Here is a 14,885-nt window from a genome sequence, read left to right as displayed (position 1 = left end):
AAATGCAAGTGCTTGTGTTCGCAGAATGCCTGTTAACGCTGTGTAAATGCAGTTTTAGGGTTTTCCATCATTTCCATCATTGATACATGGCTTATGATTTATATATATTCAAACTTAGTAAAAGTAAGGTACTGGTATTCACAGGGTATTTGGACTTCAAAAAGTCTGGGGACCAGTGATCTCTTGTGGATAGATTGTGGTGGAATGCTGGTTGCTAACTGAGTCATGGTTAGTCCTCTTCGAATATTAAGTGCAAAACTTTCTTGTGCATTTAGATAGAGCAGTAAAGATTTGCTTAGCAAATAAGTCCTACAAGAGAAGTTTGCAAGCACTGGTGTCCTTAGTTTGAAGAAAACTGAGGGGAAATAGTTATATTTACAAGTTTGGAAAAGAGAATTAAATGAAGGGCAAGCTAATTGGTCCAATTACTTTAATCAATCCTTAAGAACAGATCAAAAAGCAAAGGACTAATCGGCAAACATTGAGAAATTTACCTGAAGTATGCAGATGAACTAATAGGAACAGTATTGCTGGGTAAATTGTTAGAGTGAATTTTTTATCTGATTAGGTCTTTTCTTTTTAGCACATTATCCATAAAAAGGTTAACAGAAATCTCTTGGTTTTTGCTGACACCTTCAGAGACAAGAATGATCCTAAACAAGCGAGGTTTATAGCAGGTAGAGTATTATTCTTCCTCGCTGTGTGATCTGACTAATTATTGGCAGACATGGAGACAGATCCTGAAATTTTTATTTCTGATTGAATTATGGGATAATGTTCATGTTGATAATGGAGGATGAAAGCATTTCTTATGTTCTGTCATTAGAGAGCTGAGCAAAGGCTAATGTCTTGATCCATGTAGAAAAGTAAAAGATGCACTGCTTCATGCTGGGTAAGTCATGGTGGAGAAAAGAATGACAGGCAAAAGAAAAAGGAAATATTTACAGGTCAGTAGACGTAATTTAGGGGCTCCCCTGGTGTTCTCAGATTAGGTGCATGCTGAGACTCCCCTGCATTTTTGGAAGTATAGTCTTACAGTAGGTCTTCTTGAAGCCATCTCATTTTCCTCTATTTGGTCATCTCTTCTTCAGAGCTTCAATACTCTGCTTCCAAGCTTTCCAGCTGCTGATGCCTAGAGACTACTCCCCCCTAGACAAGTGAGTACTCATTTAAGTTAATTGGAGGCTCTTCTTCTCTGGCCTGAATTGTCACCAATGCTGTGAGCAGGCAGGGGTGGTTTTTTTGTCTTTTTTTCTTTGGAAGGCTGGGCATGTTGGTTTTGATCAGCTTTTTGAATGTGAAATTTTTATTCTGTTTTGCTTCAAAAAATCACTCAGAGTAAAGTAATGACAGATGGAGCTCAGGTAAAACTGGTGTCACTCCTGAAGTAATGATTCATTGATGCCTTATATGTGCACTGAAAGAGAACATTGATTAATTATTATTACAGGAAAATGTAAAAATCACTCTGTAACACTGAGCATATCATCTGGGAAATAGCAGCTTATTGTCACACAGTATACCCTGAATTTGTTAAACACTTTTACCAACGCAGGTATATCACTAGTCAGACCACTAGGTACTTAATTTCTAAACTACACCAATATCTCTTCTTTCACTCCCCAAAAGCATATTTTGATAAAAATGAGGTAACCATTTTAATTCCAGGTTAAGAACTCACATACTGACACAAGAGAAAGAAAATATGTTTGGAAGAGGCAGCTCAGCAAAAAAAAAAAAACAAAACCCAACAACTTAAAGCTGTTACAGAAGCAATAATAAAGAACAGTTTTGTACAAAGATTTCTGCTTTTAAAATGTGCTGAACATTATTTATTCATAAATGAATATGTTTAGACATATTCAGAGCAGACCTAAGAAAAATGATTCAATTCAGCCTTTTGTTTTCTGGAAGACAGGCAACCTTTGATTCAGTAGCATTATTTCAGTAACAGTCATCATCTGACTTTTTTTTTCCCTCAAAATCCTATGGATTTATTTTTCAATACAGATCACAGCTCTGACATTTCTGACTTTCTTACTGTCATTTTCTGTTTTTGTATTTAAAAAAATGATCTTCCCACTAGAATGTTTGCCATAAAAAATTTCCACAAAGGCAAAAATTAAGAGGTAGTTTTGGGGATGCACAGAAAGCACAAAACACAATGGAAAATAGAACTGTGACAAACTAGGTAGCTTGTTGTGACAAAGAAACTGCCCAGAGAAATCATGTTATGCTGAAAACTTCTTTGTCTTTACTATTCCTACACCTCACGTTCTTGGTTCTGAGTGGAGCAGAAAGGCATCTGGCAGGTCAACTCCTGGCGGCACAGCTGATGTCATGTGCAAGGCTTTGTCTTTGGTAATTACTTGGTTCACTCTAAAGAATAAAAACCACAGGAGAGAGATGGACTAACCTGAGGGGGCAAGAGCATCTTTGCCCACAAGTGAGGAAGGCTTTAATCTAGGTTTGTCGAGAATGATGACCAAAGCCTGAGGAGAAGTGTAGAGAGGCATGAGAGGCAGTAAGGAAGTGCCTGGGCACACAACATGAAGGAAGCTCTGGAGTCACCGTCCCTGGAGCTATTTCAAAGATGTGTAGATGTGGTGCTTAGGGACATGATTTAGTGGTGGACATGGCAGTGCTAGGTTAGCAGTTGGACTTGATGATCTTAAAGGTCCTTTCCAACCAAAACGATTCTATGATTCTATGATATTTTCACTCGGAAAGCAGTGTTACTGGCCTGTCTCAGACACCTGTGCATCAATTCACACAGCATGGAAAACACATAGGAGAAGTCCAGGTGCGGTTGCAGAGCTATGATCTCATTGAAATCTCAGGGACATGGTGAGATAGTTTGCTTGAATAGAGTGTTGTGGTGAATGGATGTGGAGTCTTTAGGGAAGACAGATCAGGAAGGCAGGGAGGAGGGGTTACAATTTACACAAAGGCACAAAGCTCAAAGGCACAAAGCAGCTCAAATTTGCATGTTTATGGGTAGAGGAGCATCAAAGAGTCAACAAGAGTGACTTCATGGTGAGTGTCTGCTACAGACCACCTAATAACAAGAAGAAGATGAAGCTTGCTTTAGACAATTGGAAGAAGCCTCACAGATGCAAGCCCTGATTCTAGTGAGGAATATGAGCTACTCCAACACCTACTGAACGACAGCTGGGCAGAAGCAATCCAGGAGATTCCTGGAGTGTGTTTACTATAATTTCTTGATGGACAAGCTGATTAGGGAAGATGCTCTGCTGGATCTATTAGTCTCATAAAGAACTGGTTAAGAGTGTGAAGGTCATGGCAGTCTTTGCTTTAGCCACCATGAAATGGTAGAGTTTAAGATACTGAGAGAAGTGACCAAGATTAATAACAGAATTACAGACATGGACTTCAGGAGAGCAGAAACATGATGGACTCAGACTTGATATGTTAACATAGTACCAAGCAGCAACTGTCTGTGGGGTCATTCATTCTATTTGGCTGTGTCTGTGTTTTGTGTAATTTGTCAGACAGACAATTAGAGCTAAAGCTTTGGATTCAGGCTCCTTCTCACATTTTTACAATTGAATATATCCACTAAACACAAAGCTTCTTTGAAACTCATCTATTTATTGCTTTTTTCCTGTTTACAACCAGTATTTTCCTGATTTCTTTGTAGATTTATTTAAAAAGAAATCACTTCATCCCCTATGTGAGTAGGGGATATGAGTTCTTGGAATTGATTTTCTAGTTCCAAATCATGTGTGCACTATATAATGAAATGTCACTGACAAGAATGAATGACGAGGTCAATAGGTGAAATGTGGAAATGAAGTGCTATAATCCTGAGTAAACCATACAGTGAATTTTCCTGGTTTATGAGGCTGTCATAACTTCTAACATTTGGAACCAAACTATGTGAGTCGGTCAAGTGCTGCTGTGTGTCAGATTTGCCCCATAAGAGCTGCATATGCTTTGTTCCAAACCCATTTTTCTCCACAAACTTTTCTTATGGAATAATGTCAACAAAACCTCACATAAAAGCCCCATGCATTTTCTCTTTCTTTCCTGGTCTCTAATTTATATTTGAGAAGCTGAGGCAATGAGAACTTTGGAGGTGAGGCAGTTAAAAGTACAAGCAGGAGAATTTCAGGCTTCATAAGTCTAGCACAGGGTTCTTACAATCAGCCTTTCAAGTATGCTTAGGGCACCTTCACAGTCTTCTGCTAGCATAGTCTGCTTTTGTGCTGATGCTGCACCACTGAAAACTTAAACCTACTTTTTAAATGCCTTCTTATGTCCTGGGATTCAACCCCCAGGTTAGATGTCCTCTCTCCCCATACATTGCTTCAGAAATGCCAGATGTGTAGACATGGTATTCGTGAAGATGTTGTGCTAATGTGTTAAGAGTATCATTAGGCTAATGTACAGACCTGTGCTTAGGCTACATTTCTAAGAGAAAGATTTATATGCAGACAGAAGAAATTTCAAGACAGTTCTTCCAGCTTCTGAATAAGTGCTCTATTTGACAGAGAAGATGAGAAGCAGAGTATTGTTCTTTTTTGACCATGTTTTGTGGGACAGTTTGTAATTTTCTAAGCACTACTGACAGGCTTTGGACCCCAGAGGTAAGCTATGTGGGGAAATCCTTCTATATGACTCTTGATTGAGCTCAGCATGAGCTAAACTCATGCCCAGTCCATAGGTGGCTCTGTAGTTGCCCCGTAGCAGAAATTTAGAGTCCTGACAACTATAATGAGAAAACTCATAGGCCTCCAGGTTTAGCTGGTGAATTTTAAGGGACATATTTTGGACATGGATGCTCATGGTGTCATATAAATACCTTTAGCCTCCCTAAGGCTGTAACTTGAAGTGCACAGAATATTCTTTGTAATCTAAGAAAGATAACAGATGTTAGAGAAGAGATATGAAAGGCAAATGTAATTTTTAGATATCTGCTTCTTTATGTTACTTTCTTCTAGCCTGAGCCACTTACAGGTATTAGTGTTCCTTTTTTTTTGTTCTGAAGTACATGCCTGTGCAGGTCAGGGAAGAGGTTCCCATTTGCTGAGAGCAATTCTGTGGCTAAGAGAAATGTAGTCCTGATACACTGACTCAGAGACAATTCTGTGCAGCTGTAACGAACTGTCAACTTCAAGCAATTCCTTCCACCCACATACTTACTATTGTATATTGTGGCACAGAGGGAAGAAGAAGGATGGGGCTAAATGAGCATTACAGTAAAGTTAGATCTGCAGTGTGATGCTGCAACCTCGTGATCTCTGAGCTGTTTCTGAGGTGTAACTTTTATGGCACACTGAGTTTTTGGAATAAATTACATACACTTAAGAAAGAAAAAGAAAATATTAGGGCCTTTGACCAAAGGAAATGAAAATAAAGTGAATGCTTTTTGACTGGATGTTAGGTACATGCTGTGACACGTCTTGGAGTCCTGATGCTCTGAGGCAAGTTGTGGATCTCTTCTGGCACACATCCACATTTTCTTTCCATAGAAGGCAATGTCTGGGGAGAAGGGAGTTTGTATTCCTGGTATCTGATGAAGAAGAAGAAATTCTGTGTATTATAGATGTTTATGAAGTGTTCACTGTATTAGCTGGTTTGGCTGAGTCTTTTCTCAAGGAAAATCCTAATAAACTCCAAGCTCAGCTTTCCTCCTGCAGGCTGCTAGAAAAAAGATGAACCTGATCTTTTGAGAATACTCAGTACCTGATCCAGAGACTCAAGTCAGGTCCATCAAACAAGGTAGGTACAAACAAACTCAATTGAAGTGTTTTCAGTAGTACAGCCAGAAGAGATTTAAGCCTTTTTGGTTTAAATATATTTCGTCTGAAGGAATGGTGAGATACAAGGTGATATTATTAAATGCAAGGTGAAGTTACAATAACCAAAGAAATAACCAAGGCTAGCAGTTGATGTGAACCTGATAAAAGTGACTTGTGTAACCAGTAGAAGTACCATTGTTATGTACTCAATTCAGCTGAGAAATAGTTGGTAAATCAATATTAAAGTACGTAAGATAGAACAACGGTGTTTCTAAATACTGTACCATATTCCTTCTGCTAGCCTGGATTAGAGTAGAAAAGTAACAGTTTTTGTTTTAATCATACAGCACATTACTTCTACTTATTCTGTTAAAGCAAGCTCAAAGTCCTTCTGTAATAATTTTAGTGTGCTCAGTAACGAGCTTATCACCAGCTAGCAAGCCATCAGCTAACTGCTGCAGGATCCCAGCTGTTATCTCAATGCAGCACTATGGTACATCTTATGTATATATTGGTGATTGCTACTAGCTTTAAGTCTCTTCTTCACATTCTGTTGAGCAACAAGCACATGCTCGCAAGCAGTCATGCCCATATTCTAACTGGTGTCTTTAGGCACTTGACTGTGGCATTAGAATACTAAAAGAGCAATGTTCAGCTCCAGACATGGATGTTCTTTTGATATTTCCAAATGTCCTGGTTTGGCCTAAACCAGGCCGATTTTCCTTTCAGTGATTTTTACTTTCAGCTAAGTCTCCTCTAACTAACTGCATGTTTTTGCAGACAGTGTCTGCTTCCAGGACTGATAACGCTCGAAGTTTGTAGTTATCACTGAGGCACCGGTAGGGATGTTGTGCAGAAAGGCTCTTGCTGTACTTATTCTTGAGAGAAACCAAGGTCACTGCTGAATTCCTCATTGCTTACGAGTGAAGAGCCGAAGGGGGGTCGCAGCTGCAGTGGGAAGCAGACAGGGCAGGTGACCCAAAATTGACCAACGAGGGTATTCCATCCCATACACGTCATTCTCGGTATAAAGTGGGGGGATCACGAGGGTCTCGCTCTCTTTCTGCTATGGCCGGTGTCCAGGGAGGACTCCGTCTGTTTTCCTGCTGCCCCCGATCCCGATCCGTGCGTTCCTGAATCCAGCTCTCGACCATCGCTAGGCCCAGGCTGGGCCTTCCCGGAGCCTGCCCTGCAGTGCCGGTGGTGACGTGGCTGACTTCAGGGGAGCTCAATCTTGGTTTTGTATATATATTTGTATATATTTGATTATTTTTATTATTATTATTATACTTTTTTTTCATTATTATAGTTTATTAAAACTGTTTTAATTTTCCAACCCAGAAGTCTCTCTCCCTTTTCCCTTTCCCTTTCCCTCTGGGGGGAGGGGGGGGGATAACAGAGGGCATCTGCCGCAGGTTTAATCGCCAGCCCAGCTTTAAACCGTGACACCAAATTACATAAAAACTTCTAAAAATATTCAGTTTTAGTAAGGCTTGTGATGCCAGCAGCCACAACATTATCATTTGGAAGCTGAAAAGTATGTCTGGATGAGTGGACTGCCAGATGGATTGAAAATTGGCTGGACATCAAATTCGATGGCTTGGTATCTTGTTGGCAGCCAGTGAGTAGCAAGTAGATTACTCCAGGAGCCAATACTGGGGCCAGCATTGTTCAGTGTCTTCACTAGTGACCTGGGTGATGAGATGAGATACAGACTTAGAAAATCTGTGAATGATACTAGCTGGGAGTGGACTACATACCTAATGGTAATGATACGCTCCAGAGAGTCCTTAAGAAACTTGAAGTTTGGATTAACAGAAACCTTCTAAAATCCAAAGAAGAAAAGTAAAGACTTCTGTATCTGGAATGGAATAACCCTGAACATAAGTATAGGCTGGGTACTAAGCAACTGAGTAGTAGCCCAAATCAGGATCACAACCAATGCCAAGTTGAATTTAAGCCAAAAGTGTGCTCTCAGTCCAAATAAGTCAGATGTTGCACACTGAGCTACATCAGGAGGTGTGTGGCCAATGGGCCAAGAGAAGTCACTATTCCTTTGCAGCTGGTGAGACTGGACCTTCTGGAATACTTTGGTTTTGGATGCCCTGTTCAAAACAGATGCAGAGAAACAGGGGAAGGTCCAGAAGAGTGTGACAAAGATGATCAGGGATCTAGAGCACGTGATCTATGGATGGAGATTGAGGGAGTGAGGCTAGTTTAGTCTGAATAGAAAGCTAAGGGGCAATATAGTAGCAGCTTGCAACCACAAGAAGGGGAGTGAGAAAGATGAAGCCAAATTCTTCTTGATAGTAGCAGGTGGTCTAAAAGGAGTAGTGACCACAAATTGCAGCTTGCGAGATTCAGATTATGCATTAGGAAAAACTTCTTCACCCTAGGGGTAATGAAACTCTAGAATGGCTTGCCCAGGGGAGTTTGTGGAATCTCCACCCTGAGAGATTTCCAAAATTCAGATGGATGTATCCACAGCTAGCCTGCTCTAAAGTTGGCAATGGCCCTACTATGAGCAAGAGGCTACCCTAGATGTCTTCTAGAGGTCCCGTACAGACAACATTGCCATGATTCTGTGATTTGGTCTGAACAACTCAACTGATGATATTTTTTAAAATAGATTTTTAAAATTTTTACATTTTAAATTATATTTAAAAAATTTATATACTTCTGATCTCCATGGCTTTTCTTTTTTTAAAACCAAAAAGTAATTAATGAATCCTCATAACAAGACGGTACGTTAGAGTACATAATAAATAGAGAAACCAAGAAGCTGAAGCTAAAAGGCACAGTTAGAATTTCTTGTCACTTAGTTCTGTTCTGAAAATTGCAGGTCTTGTCTCCATCCTTAACTATTTTAATGATAGAATTATTTTACGCTGAATCATTAATGGTTCAGTGTGTACAAAATCATGCACACAAGTAATTTTTTATTGTGTGAACCACAGAAGGACATACATTTATTGTTAAAATCATTTAATACACACAGTTTTGGAAATCCATGCAGAATATCTTTTTTCTTCCCTTTTCTTGGGTAGCAGTAGCTTATTTCATAACTCAGGAGTTCCAAGACCATTCATCCAGTATAATTTTACATGAATTTGTTTAAAAGAATCACTTCAGTAACTTATATGAAGTAACAGTGATGTTGAATCTCTAATCTGCGAGGCCTTGTTTCATACTGATCTTACTCATAAAAGTTAGACATGGCAAATCATATGGGCAAAGCCTGGTATTTGTAGTTTTCAAGAACTCAAAATAATGCCAAGGGCTGTAGCATCAACCTTCTTTAAAATACTCTGATGTTTATAACAACAATAACAAAACCAATACAGTATTGTTTAACAGAAGAGTAGCCCAGGGAACTACAAAAACCCATCTAGAGAACCACAAGAAACAGAATGACAGTCCAGTAATTTATTCTTTAATGATTATGGAAATGCTTGGTTTATCAGTTATGCTATATGACATATGAAGCCAAAACAGTGTTATGACCTATGTTACGATCACTAGTGGCATACACTGTGATATATGTCACTCCACTCTGCACTTCTGGGATTGAGCCTAGAATGCTTTGTCTATGTTGTATTTTAAAAAGTATTTTCTTACAATTTTCCTCTGTGAAGTAACATCAAATGTAGACATTTTGTATAAGGCTAATTGGGATCCTTGGACAGAATACCTTGGAAAGATTTCTAAGATTGGATAGGAATCTGCTGTTTCACTGTTTTAGAAACAGAAAGGTTTATGATCATGGCTTTATTTTTTTATATTTTGATGTAATGTCTGGGTTTTTTGGCTGAATATCTAGTTGCTTGGGCATTTTAAAAGCATGGTTATTCTCATCCCTTTGAAATTCTATGGACTTTGGGAGCAAAATGTAATTTATTTAGATTCCTTAGAGAATACCAACAGTATATTTTTGTAACCAAGAAAGATACACACATATGTATGTATATATAACAGAATATATATGTAATATATATACATTCTGTTATATATGTATATAATATGTATATAATAATACGTATATAAGAGAATATATACATATATATACACATATATGTATCCTGTTAAATATTTACAGGTGGTAAGAACATTTGTTATTTTAGTGAGATAAGGCCTAAAGAAAAGAAAAAAGAAAGATAAATTAGTTGTCCTTAGAATTGATTTTGCTTTTAGATATAAATGGATCTGAGAGCCAGGCTTATTTTAACCTTCAACCTTGGTTGAAAGTCTGATATGGATAGAAGAGGAGATGCAGGCAGCAGCCATAACTATAGTGTCTGACAAGAGGCAATGCTACAATGCAAAGTGTTGGGGGAGGGAAAGAGAGGAGATCTGTCTGTGTCAGAAAATCTATTTCTGGCCTCATACTGCATGACATCTCTTATGTATCCTGAGGATTTTGATCTAAACCAGAAAAGGGAGTGATGCCCGCTTTTCATTTACTTGCAACTTACTTTTTTTTTTACCTACCCAGAGTTTTGTGCCCACATTGTTTACCATGGTCAGCTACACAATTATTTCCCTTTTGATGGAGTTAATAAATTATGGTGAGTCATGTCTTTAAATGTGCTGTTTTACCAGAAAACATTCACAAGGAGCAACGACTTGTTGGCTTAATTGCTTGCCTCACCTGTGAGAGCTAAAGGCTGATATTTCTGACAAACCATCTATTTACAAACCACTTCCAAATGGAGTAAGCAAAAATGTTTGTATTTGTATGAGGAATCTTTGAACAGTTCATATACATTGCAAGCTATTTTGTGGCACTTTCTAAGGCCCAGAACTTGTGAACGTTTATGCATGTGTTTAGTTTATGCACAAGTAGGTTTCTTGTGCATAAAATTAGCCACATATGTCTTCCAGGATCAATTTTGAAAGCATAGGAAACTTTGCCTATCACATATTAGTCCTGTGGCACATGAGAACTGGAGAATTTTAAGTTTTAAGCTCTACAAACCAAGTTAAAAATGAAAGTACACGCTTTTGAGAACATGTACTCAAAAGTGGAATTCAAAACATTTGGAAAGAGCTACCAGCAATATAGATGGTTATATATTGCTCATCTTGTGAAATAAAAATATGTAAATGATGACCAATAATTATAAAAATCCCATTTGGCTAGTTACCAACACAGTTTTAGAAAGCAGGAAGGAAAATACATGTTCCTCCACTCTGTCTGCTGCTTTTCTATGATTGTTCAGGGTATTTATAAATCCAGAATTCCTTTTCTTTGAATGTTTATATCTCAACTTTTGAATACGTATTAGCCAGTTCCTCAAAAAACAGATCCAGATGAGAATCTGCTTTGGGCTGTGTGAGTTAGGTTTCATTAAATGTGGGGTGAGACTTCAGGAGTCGCTAAGATCTTAAAACTTTGAATTTCAGTTTTGCATTCGCATTTCCACGGACTGATAAATGATAACAGGACCTTTCTTCCCTCACTATAAATGCAATATCATTGTATATTTTGAACTATTTAATAGCATTTTTATCCCAAGGAGATGGTAGAAAATGACAGCACATGCATGAACGCCTTTCTGTCTGTTGAAACAGTTCAACATTATATAAGGATATTTATGAAGTATTTTGGTTAAAATATTTTTGTATAGCATACATATAAACTTGACGAAAGCTTTTCTACCTAACCTGCAAGCATATTTCTGAGGTGCAAATTCATGATCTCTGACATTACTAGCTGATCATCTATTCTCTGTGACTTGGCAACAGGAATAATTCTTCAAAATTGCTTTGTTTATCCTTACATCATATCTTAGATAAGTCAATTTTCCCCCTTGCATAACCAATGGTATTCTGTGTTCTATTTAACTTTTAGGGTAGATTTTTTTGTTTAATTTCTGGCTAAGACCTACCTTTACCATGCAAGTCATGAGTCACATTTGCATATTTATTCAAATTAAATATTTCAGGATTCCATTACACAGAAATGACAGAAATAAAAAAAAAACCCATAAAATACAATGCAGTTCGTGAAATGATATGGTTATACCCTTGTAGTTCAGGAAAATTCAAGAATTTTTTATCACTGTATGAAGGCTTATGTATGGGGATATGCAGCACATCATTGTCATTTTAAGATGAAAATCCTACATTTTACTAACTGGAAGTTACAGCAAGTCCAGTAATAATTGCTTGCAGAGGCTTTTCTAGATTGTTGGTTCAAATTTTTTTTCCAGGGCTCTTATACGAAATCCTGCATAGTAATTATGAAACTCAGACGATAAGAAAATGACTAGCTGGAAGACTCTTTTCAGATCTGTTACATATGACTTACTCATGACATTTTAAAAATGAAGTTTAGAGGAAAGAAATTGCAGATCATGTCTTTGTTACTTAAAATTGGAGAATGTTCATACAGCTATTACTACTAGTATGTGATTATGGATAATTGCACAGAAAATAGCTTTTCCATATCTTCATTTTGAAATAATTAAATGCCCTTCTTAATTTTAGTTTTCTTGTTACATATTTCATAAGAACATGATTTTTTTTTTAGGTACAGAACCTCATACTTTCCAAGTGTTCATTTTTGTTGTATTTAATAGTAATAGAAGGTCGGGAATCAGGAGAAAATAAAATAAATTCTGAAAAAGAAAGCAAAGTGGTTGGTTGTATCTGGGCTGAATAAAAAAGGGCTATTAGCTACCATGTACAGATGTCCCCTAGAAATATGAAGGTCCAGTACACAAAATAATTGCATGGTCTGGCAACAGTTGCAAGCACACAAAATTCAAAACATACCAGTGGGTTGTTGACAATGTTACCTTTTTCTGTCACTTGTTAGAGCTTCCTGCTTCTGCTAAGATCTTCAACAAAATGTGTCATGGACAAAGTAATCACAAGCTTTTTAATTAGTTGTAGAATTACTCACTTGGGTGGCTCCTGATCCACCAACCCATACCGGATGATAATGAGCTCACCAAACTTTAGCCAGTCTAATCTAGTTGCTTGGGTTCCCTCAATACGTAATGGAGAGAGGCAGGTATCTCTAGGATGGGAATCATTACATCCTGAGACAACGTCTACGAGAAATTGGAGGAATCACCTTACAGTTGTCCCTGCCTTGCTTAGTTAACTGCAAAGAAAACTTACACAACCAGTATAAACGCAAATGTAGATACAAATGTTAGGTGAGGTAAATTCACTCATGGTAGAAGGTTAGTAGAAAGATTAGTGTTAAGAACATGATTTGCTGAATCCAGATCCTTATGTCTTAAGTAAAAACAATAAATGATATTCAGATGAACAGAGATCGTAAATGTACCTATTTGGTTCATATTTGTCCAGAGCAATTGTTCATTTTCACTCCAGAGCAATAAGAAGCAATCTTACTTTTTGTTGAGTTCCACTGTTCTCAGAAGATATCATATCACTTCAAAATGTAGAGCAAGCAGGTCACCCTTCAACTGGCAAATCAAGAAAATAAACACTGTATCCTGACAGTCTGATAAAGAATCCAGAATCCTCCCCACACCTCCCATCACAGCTGTAAATGCAGCTTTGTTTTTTTTCTCGTAAGTAGTATGTTGTCCTACGAAGTTCAGGGTGCTTAGACTCCTTTTAACAGGAAAGATGCATCTTGCAAAGCTGGAACTAAAATAAAATCTCAGAGAACAATGAGAAATCATGGTTTTAATTCTTTGTGTCAAAAGGGTACGTAGCCACTTCAAAAAATAAATGACTGGCTTAGGGTCAGTCAAAGCAGCAATATACTGATTTAGAAGGCCAAAATGGTTCTGTTCTTCTTTCCAGGCACACCTATGATTTAATGCATACTTTGGACATTAATATATCTGAGTAGATTTTTTGTTCTTAAAAGTATTTTCTTTTATATTTTTTATGGACAGATGGAACTTTTCTTACATTCCTTCAGATTTTCCAAAGCTTTTGTTTTTTTTTATTCCATGCTATTTTCTGACATGTATTGATTTTGTTCTGATTTACGGTTGTCTGTAATTTGGGCCTTTGTATATACTTACTGTAAGCTATACACACTTCTCTGTAACCTGCATACATTGTTGTCAAAGCAGTAATTTTTTCCACTCCCATTTGTTTTTGAAGAACTAATATTTAGAGCTAATATGGCTCTCACTCAAAGTAGACATTTGTGTTTTGACTATGCTTAACTACTGCTTAGTTTGGGAGGCTCACCAGTTCTGACTACAATCTGGCTGGTTTTATTGAGAGATTAAATCCATTTTACTTGTTAGTCTTTGCTTCAGGGGACTTCTTAGTCATCAGGCATTACTGTGTTTCTAGTTCTTTATTGGTTCCGCCGACCTTACACTTTCCAGAATGGCCTGAATGGTCAGAATGGCCAGAATGGCTTACACAAATGGCCTTTCTGAATGGTGTGCAGTGGAAGGTCATTCTCCAGCCTCACAGGCAGCATCACAAACCACAGAAGCAAAATAAACTGTTTTTTTAAACAAAATCTGGAGGGGAACTCTCAGGCTCTGAATCTGATATCCTATGCATCTCTCACAGCTTATCAACAACAGAAGAGTTCCCCCCTGGATGCTTGAGGAGAAAATGTTTCTAACTGTTGTGCTGGGCCAAACAATACTTTGTGCCATAGAGCAAAATTACAGTGAAAGACTAAAACTCAACTTCAGGCACATAATAAGAACATTAAAAAAAAGAAGTCAGTCTTTTATTTTAGACTTTTAACTAAAGAAGATCGATTGTGTATCATCAGACTGAAGCTTGTAATGTTTTCTTACGTTTTTAGTATCTGTGCATATGGAGTCAAACAACTAGTGGCATACCAATTTGTGAGACTTTTTTTCAGTAGAATTAAATTATCTGTTTTATTTTTCAGTGGGAAAATTAACTGAAACAATCATTGATTTCACAGGAAATTGCCATGGGTATTAAACTTCCCAGAACTAGTAAAGTGCCTTTCTCGGATTTTATTTAGGATTTCGTATGCTGTACAAATGTCTGCACAGTATAAGCACTCTGAGCAATGTTTGCATCCAAAGAGGAGATGCCTCCTCATTCAGCAAAAGCCTTCACTTCAGTTTTAATGTGTAGACTGTGGAGAATGCATGGCAGCTTTAGAATGCATTTCTCACTTCCCAT

This window comes from Nyctibius grandis, chromosome Z (assembly GCF_013368605.1).
Source record: "Nyctibius grandis isolate bNycGra1 chromosome Z, bNycGra1.pri, whole genome shotgun sequence".
NCBI classification, from domain to species: Eukaryota; Metazoa; Chordata; class Aves; order Nyctibiiformes; family Nyctibiidae; genus Nyctibius; species Nyctibius grandis.
This window is presented reverse-complemented; position numbering follows the sequence as displayed.